This window comes from Panthera tigris, chromosome E1 (genome assembly GCF_018350195.1).
Source record: "Panthera tigris isolate Pti1 chromosome E1, P.tigris_Pti1_mat1.1, whole genome shotgun sequence".
Classification (NCBI taxonomy): Eukaryota; Metazoa; Chordata; class Mammalia; order Carnivora; family Felidae; genus Panthera; species Panthera tigris.
In genome coordinates this window covers 47,309,311-47,323,636 of record NC_056673.1, presented here as the reverse complement: position 1 = coordinate 47,323,636, position 14,326 = coordinate 47,309,311, and the positions used below count along the sequence as shown (strand labels likewise).

General features: G+C 44.9%; 1 long non-coding RNA gene across 1 annotated transcript; it reads left to right on the top strand.

The window, feature by feature from the left end:
* Nucleotides 1–512: 512 nt before the first annotated feature.
* On the top strand, nucleotides 513–4,846 carry LOC122230441. Its single transcript, XR_006210961.1, has 3 exons — nucleotides 513–1,218; nucleotides 2,549–2,717; nucleotides 3,150–4,846. It is a non-coding gene; the product is annotated as an uncharacterized LOC122230441 (long non-coding RNA).
* Nucleotides 4,847–14,326: the final 9,480 nt, after the last annotated feature.

Sequence of the window (14,326 nt, the reverse complement as noted above, 5' to 3'; positions counted from 1 at the left end):
TCTGCTCGCACATTTCAAGTATACAATATAGTATTATTAACTATAGCCACCACACCATTCGTCAGATCCCCAGAGCCTTGTCATCTTAGGAAACATGAAAATTTGTAGCCTTTGACAAACATCTCCCCATTTCCCTGATCCCACAGTCTCTGGCAATTACCATTCTACTCTGGTTCAAGGAATTTGACTTTTTTATTTTTATTTAAAACAATTTTTTTAATGTTTATTTTTCAGAGTGTGTGTGTGTGTGTGTGCATGTGTGTGTGTGTGTGTGTGTGTGCGCGCACGTGCGCGCACGTCACTGGGTGGAAAGAAAGCTTTAACAGAGGATCTGAAGTCGGCTCTGTGCTCACAGCAGACAGCCTGCTGAAGGACTCAAATTCACAAACTGTGAGATCATGGTCTGAGCCGAAGTCGGACGATTCAACTACCCAGGCGCCCTGATTTTTACTTTTAAAGTTTTTTTTGTTTTGTTTTGTTTTTTTAAGAGAAAGAGAGAGCACAAGCAGGAGAGGGGCCGGGAGATCGGGACAGAGAGAATCGCAAGTAGGCTTCTCACCGTCAAGTGCCAGGAGCCCCGTGTGGGGCTCGAACTCATGAACCGTGAGATCACGACCTGAGCCGAAACCGAGAATCAGACGCTCAACCTGCTGAGGCACCCAGGCTTCCCAGAGGAGTTTGACTTTTTCAGATTCCACATAGAAGAGCGAGATCATGCAGTGGTTCTCTTTCTGTGTCTGGCTTACGTCACGCGGCATAACGTCCTCCAGCTTGAGCCATGCTGTTTTTGCTTTTCAGTCTTGTACCCACCACCTTTCCTTCTCTCTGCCAGTTGGATATTTTCAGTGCGTCTGTGTTTGTGAGCATGCACAGGCACCTCTGTGGTTTGCCTTTGCCTCGGTTCTCTGACCTTTCGCAGGCGCTCCTGTGGGGAGCGTGCTTTGCTGAGTCTGCATGTTTACAGGCGGTCCTCAAACTGATCGCCAGAGGAAGCCAGGCTTCCTGGGGTCCTGAATCAGCAGAGCAGGAAGGAAATAAAAAGGCCACAGAACTGTCGAAGAGGAAGAAGACAACTTGAGGGCAGAATCTGTACCTCTAGGGACAGGTCTGAGAAAAAGAAACCGTGTGATGCCTTGGAGTCCCATCATCCGCGAATAGAGGCAGAGGCTCCAGAGCAAGGCTCCAGCGATGCTGTTTCTTCCAATCAAACGACCTTGGGTAAGTCCTTGGCCTCTCTCCCTCCTGTGGTTTCCCCATCTGTAAAATGGGAACGATAAAATAGCCTTTCCCGTTGGTTGTCGCGAGGATCTTAGGCATCTGAAACCAGAGCTTGGCGAGAGTTAAGTGCTACCTCCTCCTACTTTCAAACGTTTCAGTTTCAAAGTCGAGAATTGGAAAAGACCCATTTATTTTCTTCCTGTCTTTCATCTCTTGTGTTCCAGTTAATAACGAACATCAAATGAGCAAACCAGTGAACAAACCAGAAACACCCTGCTAGCCTATTTTTGGCATTTGCCACGGAACCAAGATTTCTTCCACAGGCAAAGGGCACCCAAACAGGGTGAAGTCAGAGGAAACTGTCATCCTGGGTCCTATTGCCATTGGAACTGAGGGCCACAAGTCCAAATCCCATATTCTAGCAGTGGAAGGTTCAGAGTGGATACTTTCCTTCAACAAGCACAGCAAGAAATACACAATTCAGGGAGGAAGCCTTAGATGGCAAACCTCATCTTTACAAGTATCAGGATTGGGGTGCTTGGGTGGCTTAGTCAGTTAAGCATCCGACTCTTGATATAGGCTCAGATAACGATCTCATGGTTCCTGAGATCGAGCCCCTCGTCAGGCTCTGCTCTGATAGGGCGGAGCCTGCTTGGGATTATGTCTCTGTCTCTCTCTCTTTCTGTCCTGCCCCAGCGCTCTCTCTCTCTTTCTCTCTCTCCTCTCAAAATAAATAAACTTTAGAAATGTTAGGATGTACCAGGAAAAGTGTTTAGGTCTTGAGGGGCCATGAGACCTGGGCCTTACTGCCCATCGGATTGGGGTTGTTGGAGGGGTGCCTGGCTGGCTCAGTCAGTGGAGCACGTGACTTGATCTCAGGGTAGTGAGTTCGAGCCCCACGTGTAGTGTGGAGTTTACTAAAAAGAAAAAAAAAATAGTCATGAGGGTTTTGGCTAAGAACCAGCTTGAGGGGGTGGGAGAACAGTGTTTTAATTACAAGTCAAACTTCACTTTCAGGGAAAAAACAACCCTTAGGCTTTTTCTGTTCTATTTAGCTTAATTTTAATCTTTCTCTCCAGCAGGTAACTCTTCAGTGGAAAGGGTCAAGGTTCCTCACAGTTTCTATCTACAGGCCACTTATATACCAAAGACCCCCCCCCCTCCCAGAAGCTGATTTCCCATTTTTACATAAAGTCCTGCAAAGAAACTCTCCCTGTTCAAGTGCATTGAGTCAATTTCTTCTGCCATTTCTGATGCTACAGGGTTAATCCGGTATGAAGAGAGTGACAAAGTGCAGGGGTTTTTGTTTTGTTTTGTTTTGTTTTTTTAGATTCCACATTCATAACCAAGTACTTGGCAACCGGCCCTCTCATATGTTGCGAAACAAAAATGTGTTGCCTTCAGTGTGTTTTTAATAGGCCAAGCAGTTTATTTGATCACAGTGCTTGGGTCTAGACTCAGAGACACCAGAACTTTCCCACTGTGTTGTCACTGCTTTGGTTAGTATCTTGGTTTCCCTTTGTCTTTCTAAAGAACCATTTGGGGACTGGGAGAGTGATTTCCTGGGAGTAGCTACAGGCCCTTGACCACGACCTAAACTCTTCAAAGGAATTCGCATCCAGGCTTGCAAAATATTTTGCAAAACTTGCAAAAATTCACCAGTTCTAGATTTTGAAATTACTGGCACAGGCAAGCGTCTACAATCGTGAAATTCTCATGAGTGGGGTAGAGCAAATTTCTATAAACAAAGTAAACTCCAATCTCTGCAGCCCTTTGTGGAAATATTTATGCCCCGCGAAAAGGGTCCCTTTCAGCTCTAGGATGCTATAATATAAACATTTACTATAAATGAAGTGCTTTGTGAAAACACCCATTCCCTCGGAAAGCTTCTAGTACCTAATTTTACCTAAACACCTCCTTTTGCTCCATAGGTTTGGCGGAAAGGTAAATATCCCTTGTGATTCTCCGGACAAGAAAGGAGCCAAATGTATAGTGGATGTAAGTCCGTTTTATTAAGGGGCCTGAAAGTATAAACAACAACCAAAAAAACCTTGCAGACCCACGAGCCTTGTGACCAGCTTTCATGGAACTCAGCGGTCCTCCTCAGAGCCACAACCAGAGGCCCTCCCATAACAGTGAACCCCGGTGTCCCAGAAGACAGCAGCAGGGCCAAGGGTTGATTTATCAGCCGTTATTCAAATCCCCACTTGTAGACAGCTGGATTTCTTTTCAGCGCAGCCTAATTATTTTTTGCTGGCCCTTGTATTCACGTCCGCTCGCCTGATTTACTTGAATAAAGGCTTGTGTGAAGTGAAGAGTCTCCAACCAAATGACCATTGGAAGTAGATAGTGGTTCAGTGCACCGGACAAAGCGGTGCTTCCTGGAACTCTCCTTCCAGACGGGTCAAAAGCCATAGCCCCGGAGACCAAGGAGCCAGCCTCAGGCCGACGGGAACAGCTGAACTTTCTCCCCTGCTATTCCCGACCTCTCTCCCTTGCTTGGCGCATCTCGTGCTTTCTTGCCTGCCTCTTTCCTTTTCCTGTTTTCCTTCTCTCCCCTTCCTCCCTTAGCAGCCGCAGTCTTACTCATACCACACCTCTTAACCAGACGTCTTACTGTCCTTCATCCTGCTTTCCGGGGCACCTTTGGACTTGTTTCTGTTTTCTTCTCCTCTTTCCAAACATCTCCTGTCTCCACGTACGGGGCCCAGGCCACCCCCACCCAAATCTAGTGTCTTGTATGCCACCAGTCCCGATACTGTCCCCGGAGTCAGAGTTGTTAAATTGTCCTTGGTGATTACTTCCTTCTGGCTTTGGAATGCAGGCTTGTCACACACCCCAATAGCCATTTTTCTTCTCCTCCACTTTTGGACGGAACATGGCTGCCCAGACTGCAATTCACAGCCTCTCTTGCAGCCAGAAGTTGCCCTGAACAAAGAGGTGACCCCAGAACTGCCATGTGGAGTGCCTAGCAAACGTCCTTAAAGGGTAACGTGAAGCACCCTTCTTTGCTCCTTCCTAGTTCCTACCGACTAGAATATGAGTGTTGTCTGGAGGTTCAGTAGCCAGCTTAGATCATGAGGCTGCTTTCTGAGCCACAGAGCAGTAAGACCGGGGCGGGGTCTCTGGTCTCTTGATTAGAGGGCCTCCGTACCAGCCCTGGACTGACTGCCAAGTTCTGTTACTGGAGGAAGAAGCTAACCTTCCATCACATTTAAGGCACAATTGTCTTTGAAAGATAGATGCAGCCAAATGTACATTCTAACATGGAATGTATAAAATCATATGGCACATAAATCAAATTTGCTGAGACCCATGCCCAAGGTTGGGCCTTGCAAAGAGAACAGACATAAAGGAAAGAAATTCTAATTACTCAAAACCCTGGTGACCATCTTTTCATAGGTTTATCAGATTCCCTCAGTGCCACAAATGATGAGCAATAATATAGCCTTTCGGTCCAGAGGCAGAAGATATTTTAATGTTCTGGAACTTTGGGGGGGATGGAGAGGCGACTGCAGTCTTAGCCACAAATTGCAAGAAGACCACAAGGAAGGGGGCCGCCTGGGTAGCTCAGCCCGTTGGGCATCCGACTTCGGCTCAGGTCATGATCTCGCGGTTCATGAGTTCGAGCCCCACGTCGGGCTCTGTGCTAACAGCTCTGTTTAGCCTGTTTCGGATTCTGCCTCTCCCTCTCTCTCTGTCCCTTCCCCGCTCATGCTCTGTCTCTCTCTTCCTCAAAAAATAAATAAACATTTAAAAATTAAAAAAAAAAAAGAATACTCTAAGGAGGGGCTTAGTCAGCAGAGCCTGTGACTCTTGAACTCAGGGTCTTGAGTTTAAGGTCCGCATTGGGTGTGCAGTCTACTTGATAAATAAATAAATAAATAAATAAATATTAAAATAAAAAAAGAATAGTACAAGCAGTTCCCATACAATCTTTACCCACATTCCTCAAATACTAACATTAAAAAAAAAGTTACCCTTTTACTTCATTCACTTTATCACTCTCTGTTACACAATTTTTTTTTTCCTGAAACATTTGAGAGTAAGTTACAGACACACTGGCCCTTCACCAAGAAATACCTTAAGCATGTTTCCTAAAAATAAGGGCTTATGTGACACCATAACCACAGTAACATTATCCAAATCAGAAAATCAGCCCTCATGTAATGCTATTACCTAACCAATAGACTTCTCTTAGTTTTTACCGGTTGCCCAGATCGAGTCTTTTTCTACAAAAGATAATCCCAAATCACATGTTGCAGTCTCTCGTGTGTCTCTCTATCCCTCTTCAATCTGGAAAAATGTGTCTTACCCCGTCTTTCATAGTCTTGACATTTTTTGGAGAGTTGGTTATTATGTAAAATGTCCCTCAGTTTGGGTACATCCAATGCTTTTCTTATGATTAGATTCAGTTTGTGAATTGGGGGCCAGAATACTCCAGAACTAATGCTCTGTTGATTCTCAGTGCATCCACCCTATCAGGAGGCATATGGCACCGATTTCTCCTGTTACTGGTGATGTTAACCTTGACCATTGGTTAGCTTTGTGTCTGCCAGGTTTGGCCACTGCAAGGTTATTGTTTTCTCTTTGAAAAATTAATAGGTATCTTGTGGAGAGATACTCGGAGACTGTGGAAATATCCTGCTAATCCTCTAGCTTTTACCCACTAATTTTAGCATCCATTGATGATTCTTGTGTGCATCAATTATTACTCTACTGGTTGCCCAATAATGATTTTACTTACTATCATTATTATTTTTTAATGCTGATTTATTTTTGAGAGAGGGAGCGGGGTAGGGACAGAGAGAAAGGGAGACACAGAATCTGAAGCAGGCTTCAGGCTCTGAGCTATCAGCCCAGAGCCCAACACGGGCCTCAGACTCGTTAACCGTGAAATCATGACCTAAGCTGAAGTCAGACGCTTAACCGACTGAGCCACCCAGGCATGCTCCCCCCACCAAATGATTTTATAACAGTTTTTCATTTCTAAGGAGGATCAAAATTTCTTCATTTTTTAAATTTTTATTTATTTGCTTCTGAACCCACTTGATTGACATATGATTGAAATTTAGAACATGAAAGCAAAAACCCAGGCAGGTGGTGATTCTCTCCATGAACACTATAAATAAAAATGATTTACCCGAGGGCACCTGGCTGGCTCAGTAGGCAGAGCATGCAACTCTTGATCATGAGGTTGTAAATCTGAGTCTCACGTTGGGTGTAAGCATTACTTAGAAGTATTTTTAAGGTCGCCTGGGTGGTTCAGTCAGTTAAGCATCCCGCTCTCGATTTTGGCTCAGGTCATGGCCTGACGTTCATGAGTTCGAGCCCCGCATCGGGCTCTGCACTGACAGTATGGAGCCTGCTTGAAATTCTCTCTCTTTCCCTGTCACTCTGCTCCTCCCTGCATCTCTCTCTCTGTCTCTCTCTCAAAATAAATAAATAAACTAAACAAAAAAAATTTTTTTAATTAAAAAAAAAAAAAATTTACCCATTAAGAAATCTCTTTATGAGGGGCGCCTGAGTGACTCAGTCAGTTGAGCATCCGACTTTGGCTCAGGTCATGATTTCACAATTCATGGGTTCGAGCCCCACATCGGGCTCTGTGCTGACAGTTCAGAGCCTGGAGCCTGCCTCTGATTCTGTGTCTCCCTCTCTCTCTCTGCCCCTCCCCCACTTGCTCTCTCTCTCTCTCTTAAAAACAAATAAATAAATAAATAATTTTTTTAATTTAATTAAAAGAAAGAAAGAATTGGCTAGGTGTCAGCCTTCCCATCCCAGTATCTTCATGGTCCTAGCACCTACCTGGGGAGATCTCACCCGGCATTGTACCAAACATGAAATACACCCACATCCTGTAATCACATCAATTAATAGGTATCTGTGTTACATTATATGTGTCGGTTTTCACTGGTTAGTTGGCCTATTTTGTCAGCATTTGATTAGTTGTAGTAAGTTTTGAGTGTAAAGGCAATGCGTTTTCTTGAGGTCTCAAATCTTTTTGTAGGCTTCTGCACAGCTCATAGGACTAAGGGACCGCATCTGCAGTACCTAATGAATTTTAAGTTGCAAGAAGTTTTATTTAGTTTATCTTAGAGACAAATGTCCCTGAATTAATCAAACTTACTTCTTTTTTTTTTTTTTTTTTTTTTTTTTTTTTTAGTGTTTATTTATTTTTGAGACAGAGAGAGACAGAGCACGAATGGGGGAGGGGCAGAGAGAGAGGGAGACACAGAATCGGAAGCAGGCTCCAGGCTCTGAGCCATCAGCCCAGAGCCCGACGCGGGGGTCGAACTCACGAACCGTGAGATCGTGACCTGAGCTGAAGTCGGACGCCCAACCGACTGAGCCACCCAGGCGCCCCTCAAACTTACCTCTTAAAAAAGCAGACAACAACAACAACAAAAAAACGGCTTTATTGAGATTTAATTTCCATACCATTAAAGTGTACAATTCAGGGCATCTGGGTGGCTCAGCCATTTAAGCATCGGACTCTTGGTTTTGACTCAGGGCGTGATCTCACGGTTTGTGACTTCCAGCCCCGAATCGGGCTCTGTGCTGACAGCAAGGAGCCTGCTTGGGATTCTCTCTCTCTCTCTCTCTCTCTCTCTCTCCCCACCCTTTCTCTCTGCCCCTCCCCTGCTCACACACACACACACTCTCTCTCTCTCTCTCTCTCTCTCAAAATAAATTAGCTTAAAAAAATAAAAATAAAGAATACAATTCAATGGTCTTTAGTGCATTTAAAGACTTACGCAATCATCAGCACCATCTAATTTTAGAACATTTCATCACTCCAGATAGAAACCTTGTGCCCACTTAACGTCACTCCCCCATCCTTCCCCTAATCCCTGGCCACCACACAACTACTTTCTTGTCTCTATAGATTTGTCTTTTCTAGACTTTTCGTATAAATGGAATCGTATAATATGTGGTCTTTGTGATTGACTTCTTTCAACGTAGTCTAATGTTTTTGAGGTTTATCCATGCAGTAGCATGTATGTATCAGTATTTCATTCATTTTTATTACTGATTAAGTACTACTTAGTATGGATGGAACACATTTCATTATCCATTCACCAGCGGCTGAGCACTTGGGTTGTTTACACTTTGGGGCTATTGTAAGCCATGCAGCTGTGAACATTTTGTGCAAGTCTTTGTGTGGATATGTATTTTTGTTTACCCAGGAATGGAACTGCTGGGTCATGTGAGAACATTTAGGGAAATTGCCAAACCGTTTTCCACAGTGATTGCACCATTTTACGTTCCTGCCAGCAGTGAATGAGGGTTCCACTTTCTCTACGTTCTCACCAACACTTGTGGTTCTCTTTTTTTATTCCAGCCATTCTGGTGGGTATAGAGTAGTAGATCATTTTGGGTGGTTCTTTTTTTTTTTTTTTTTTAAGTTTATTTATTTTGAGAGAGAGAGAGAGAGAGAGATTGTGCACACGTGCAGACTCTCACACGGGGAAGGAGGGAGGGGGAGGGGGAAGGGCGCAGAGAATCCAAAGAAAGCTCTGTACTCCTGGGGCTCAAGCTCAGGAACCCTGAGATCCAGACCTGAGCTGAAACCAAGAGTCAGATGCTTACCCGACTGACTGAACCGCCCTGGTGTCCATCATTTTGGTTTTGCTCTGCATTTCCCTAATGATTAGTGATGTCAAACATCTTTTCATGTGTTTATTGGCCATTCGTGTATCTTCTTTGAGAAATATTTATTCAAATCCTTTGCCCATTTATTGTATTTCATTTCACTTCATTTCATTTCATTTTTTTTTTATTAAAATTTTTTTTTTAACGTCTATTTATTTTTGAGACAGAGAGAGACAGAGCATGAACGGGGGAGGGTCAGAGAGAGGGAGACACAGAATCTGAAACAGGCTCCAGGCTCTGAGCTGTCAGCACAGAGCCCGACGCGGGGCTCGAACTCACGGACCGCGAGATCATGACCTGAGCCGAAGTCAGCTGCTTAACCGACTGAGCCACCCAGGCGCCCCATTTCATTTCATTTTTAATTTGAGAGAGAGCGTGAGCAGGGGAGAGGGGCAGAGAGAAAGGGAGAGAATCTTAAGCAGGCTCCACACTCAGCATGGAGCCCAATTCGGGGCTCAATCCTACAACCCTGGGATCATGGCTTGAGCCGAAATCAAGAGTTGGACACTCAACCGATTGAGCCACCCAGGTTCCCCTGCCCATTTTTATTTTTTAAGATTTTAGTTTTAAGTAATTTCTACACCCAACATGGGGCTCGAGCCCACCACCCCAAGATCAAGAGTCCCATGCTCCACCAACTGAGCCAGCCATGTGCCCCCGAATTCTTCCTTTTATTGTTTGTGCTTTTGGTGTCGTATCTAAGAAATCATTCCCCAAGCCAGGATCATGAAGATTTATTCCTATGTTTTATTCTAAGAGTATTATAATTTGGGGGTTGCCTGGCTGCCTCAGTCAGTGGAACAGTCAACACCTGATCTCGGGCTTGTGAGCTTAAGCCCTGCGTTGGGTGTAGAGATTACTTGAAAATACGATCTTTAAAAAAGAGAGAAAGAATTTTAGCATTTTACCCTTCTATGATCCAGTGTGAGTGAGTGTTTGTGCATGGTGTCAGATAGGAGTTCAATTTAATTCTTTTACAGGTAGGTATTGAGTTGTTGGAGCAGCATTTGTTGAAAAGACTACCCTTCCTGGGGCGCCTGGGTGGCTCAGTCAGTTAAGCATCTGACTTCGGCTCAGGTCATGACCTCGCCATCCGTGAGTTCGAGCCCCGTGTCGGGCTGTGCTGATGGTTCAGTGCCTGGAGCCTGTTTCGGATTCTGTGTCTCCCTCTCTCTCTGACCCTCCCCCGTTTATGCTCTGTCTCTCTCTCTCAAAAATAAATAAATGTTAAAAAAAATAAAAAAAAAAAAAAAGAAAAGAAAAGACTATCCTTCCCCCCATTGGCTTATCTTGTCCTCTGAATTTTACAACGCTCCTAAAAGTCTTAAATCTAGTGGCAGGATCTGAAAATTAGGGAAAAGTGGTTATTTCCAGGTCTGATGTGACTGCTGGTACTTGAACCTGTCCTGCAGACCTCTCAGATGGTAAGCTTGCTCTTGCAAGAAAAGTAATGGCCTTCTGCTTCCCAAGGTGCCAACAGAGATTTCTGGTTATTTATTTATTAAAGTTTATGTATTTATTTATATATTTATTTTGGTATTTTTTTTATTTTTTATTTTTTTAAATTACATCCAAGTTAGTTAGCATATAGTGCGACAGTATCAGTAGATCCCTTAATGCAGCGGACCCATTTAGCCCATCGCCCCTCCCACCACCCCTCCAAAGTTTATTTATTTGTTGAGAGGGAGAGAGACACAGAGAGAACAAGTGGGGGAGGGGCAGAGAGAGAGGGAGACAGAGGATCTGAAGCAGGCTTTGTGCTGACAGCAGACAGCCTGATGCGGGGCTCAGCCTCAGGAGCCGTGAGACGATGACCTGAGCCAAAATCAGACACTTAACCGACTGAGCCACCCAGTCGCCCCAGATTGCTGGTTTTTTAGAGCACCGGTGGTGTTCCAGTTTTACTGGCTTTGTGCATGGGGGTTTCCCGTCCCATCAGCACCTAGGTGGTGATCATAGCAATGGAAGCTAAGTATTACCCACAGAGCAGCGCCGTGTATAACTGTCAGGACCTGGCTCCATTAGGTCCAAACTCGGGTAGCCAACGTGGCCACCGTGACTGCTGGTGACTATGCCTAAGGACCCTGGTATTTCAGGAAGTGATTTTGCAAACGTAGGTGAGGCTACTATAAAGGATTGAAAAAGTGAGAGCTCATGGGAACTGAGATTTGGACATTTATTTAAATGGGGTCCTACGTATAGTCACAGGCCCTGCCTGTGCACTGTGTGTGTGTGTGTAACAGTGTGCAGTGGGGGCCCAATGCATTCTTCCCGGTGACGAAACTTGTCCAGACCTAGGATCGGAACAGAGCAAGAAACCAGCCCGGCACACCGAGATCAAGAATTTGGAGCTGGAATCCGAGGCCAAAGAGCATAGATGGGCCAAAGCTAAAACCAGGAGTGAAACAAAGATCTTTATCAGGAGCCAGACGTCAGGATCCAGGAAGGCAGGATACACAGAGACATTGAGTGTGGACAAGAGTGTGGTAAGAATGAGACACCCGAGACAGAAACCAAGGATCACGTTGTGCCTGGGAGTCTAGGTAATCTTGTAGTTGGATTTAGAGGAAAACTGGGTGATTTTCCCGCTGACCAGCCTTTTAGGAACTGCAGAGATGTTCATTTCTACATTCCAGACAGGTGGGTTCCTGGCACGGCTGGTCTCACTGTAGGTGCTTGTGACAGCTCCTGACACAAGACACGTGCATGGCAAATGCCTGGGATGTGTCTCATGTGGCAGCAGGTACATTTGGAGGTAGAAGCTACTGTCAGAGTATAAGACAAATCCTGCCCTCAGGAAGCTGAGAAGTCAGCTGGCTTAGACTACTTCCAGGGTGGGGGTGCCTGGCTAGCTCAGCCGCTAGACCATGCAACTCTTGATCTCAGGGTTGTGAGTTCAAGCCCCACACTGGGTAGAGAGTTTACTTTAAAAAAAAAAATTGAGGGGGGGGGGTGCGCCTGGGTGGCTCACTTGGTTAAGCAGCTGACTCTTGATTTCAGCTCAGATCATGATCTCATGGTTCATGAGTTCGAGCCCCACACTGGGCTCTGTGCTGACAGTGTGGAGTCTGCTTAGGATTCTCTCTCTCTCTCTCTCTCTCTCTCTCTGTTCCTCCCCCACTTGTGCTCTCTCTTTCTCTCTCAAAATAAATACACTTAAAAGAAATTTTTTTTAGGGGTTCCCGGGTGGCTCAGTCAGTTAAGTGTCCGACTCTGGGTTTCGGCTCAGGTCACGATCTAGAGTTCAAGTCCTGCATCACACTGTCTCTGTCTCTCTCAAAATAAATAAATAAACTTTAAAACAAAAAAATGTTTTAACAAAATAAAGAATATTTCTGGACTGGACACAGGTCCTGGGACTGTGAAGTCTCCATTCAGCTTAACCATCATGGCAAACAATGATCAGCCCTAATTCATGTCCAGGTCAACACAGCTAATAAACGGAAGAGCCAAGATTAAAATTTAACTTTCTTTATTCTCCAATGGGGCTCTTTCCTTCTTCTGCACCAAGACTCAGAGGCACAGTAGAAGGAGAGAATGAAAAGGGCTGAAATTTGATTATTTCCGTAGGGAAGAATGATAAGAGAAGAAAGTTAAGAAGGAAGAGACAGTGTAGGGGAGAGGGTTAACAGGAGGGCAAGCAGTGAAAGAGAAGGGGAAATGTTAGGGAACTTATTAGTTACGGTTCTGCAGAGAGATGGAACCAGATTATATAATGTATGTAACATACTTAGTACACACACACACACACACACACACACATATATACGTGTTCATAAAGAGATTGATTATAAGAAATTGACTCACAGAATTACAGAAGTTAAGGGGCGCCTGGGTGGCTCAGTCAGTTGGGCGTCCGACTTTGGCTCAGGTCATGATCTCGCGGTTCGTGAGTTCAAGCCCCGCATCGGGCTCTGGGCTGACAGCTCAGAGCCTGGAGCCTGTTTCGGATTCTGTGTCTCCCTCTCTCTCTGACCCTCCCTGCTCATGCTCTGTCTCTCTCTGTCTCAAAAATAAATAAATGTTAAAAAAATTTTTTTAAAGAATTACAGAAGTTAAGAAATCTCAAGATCTGGGGCACCTGGGTGGCTCAGTCACTTGAGTGTCCAACTTTTGATTTTGGCTCAGGTCATGATCTCGTGGTTCCTAGGATGGGGCTGCATGCTGACAGCACACTGTGCTTGGGATTCTCTCTCCCTCTCTGTCTGCCCCTCCCCTACTCCCCCTCTCTTTCCCTCTCCCTTTTTTAAGTTAAATAAACTTAAAAAAAAAAACAAACAAAAAACACCTCAAGATCTGCAATCAGCAAGCTGGAGACCCCAGTCCAATGCTGTAGTGCCATCCAAGTTGGAAGGCCTGAGAACCAGGAGAGCCAATGGTGCAAGTTTTAGTCTGCGAGCAGGAAAAGGCAGATGTTCCAGCTTAAGCAGGCAGGCAGTTCTCTCTTCCTCAGCCTTTTTGTTCTATTCAGGTCTTCAACAGATGGGGTGAGGCCCACCCACATTAGGGAGGGCAATCTGCTTTATTCAGTCTACCAATTAAATTGGTAACCTCATCCAGAAACATTCTCACAGACATACCCAGAGAAATGTTTGACCAAATGTCTAGGTACCCCGTGACCCAGTCCAGCTGACACATAAAATCAACCATCACAGGGAACAAGGAAGTATCAATGCATCGATTTCCAATGGATCCCCAAGACCCAAGCTACTGGCTTCATCCCGTGGTGGGGAACTTTGTAGGTAGAGAAGAGATTCTCTGAGAGGCTGGTACTGCTCCCTATGAGACTTTTGAAATCTGTACGGACAGTTTTTCTTTTCAAAATCAATGGGGAATTTGCAAAATCAAGTTGGAAACCAGGCGTGCCAGACATCCTGCAATACACATGGTAGGCAGCACAGGACTTTCAAACATCCCACTGGATGTTCAGAGGCAAAAATTATCATTTAGGTGTGAATTATCATATAGGTTTTATCTCAGCCTAGAAGCTGTTTTACATTATAATCTTAGAGTCTTACCATATTTTCATTAAACATAAAAATTTGGGGGATCCAGCTATCATATAAATTCAGGGACAATTGTGCTTGGTCTTGTACACGTGTGTCTTAGTCCATTTGGGCTGCTCTTACAAAATACCCTAAGGGCACCTGGCAAGCTCAGATCTCAGGGTCGTGTGTTTGAGCCCCACACTGGGTGCAGAGTTTACTTAAGAAACAAACAAACCAACCGTAAACTGTGTGGTTTATAAACAACAGAAATTTATTTCTCACGGTTCCGCAGGCTGGAAGTCCAAGATCAAGATAGCTGCTTAGTTGGGTTCTGGTGAAGGTGGTCTTTCAGGTTGGGGACTGCCAGATTCTCCTTGCATCTTCACACATCCTCCTTGCAGAAGGGGCAAGCTAGCTCTGGGGGGGGGGGGGGGGGTCTCTTATTTAAAAAATAAGCACCAATT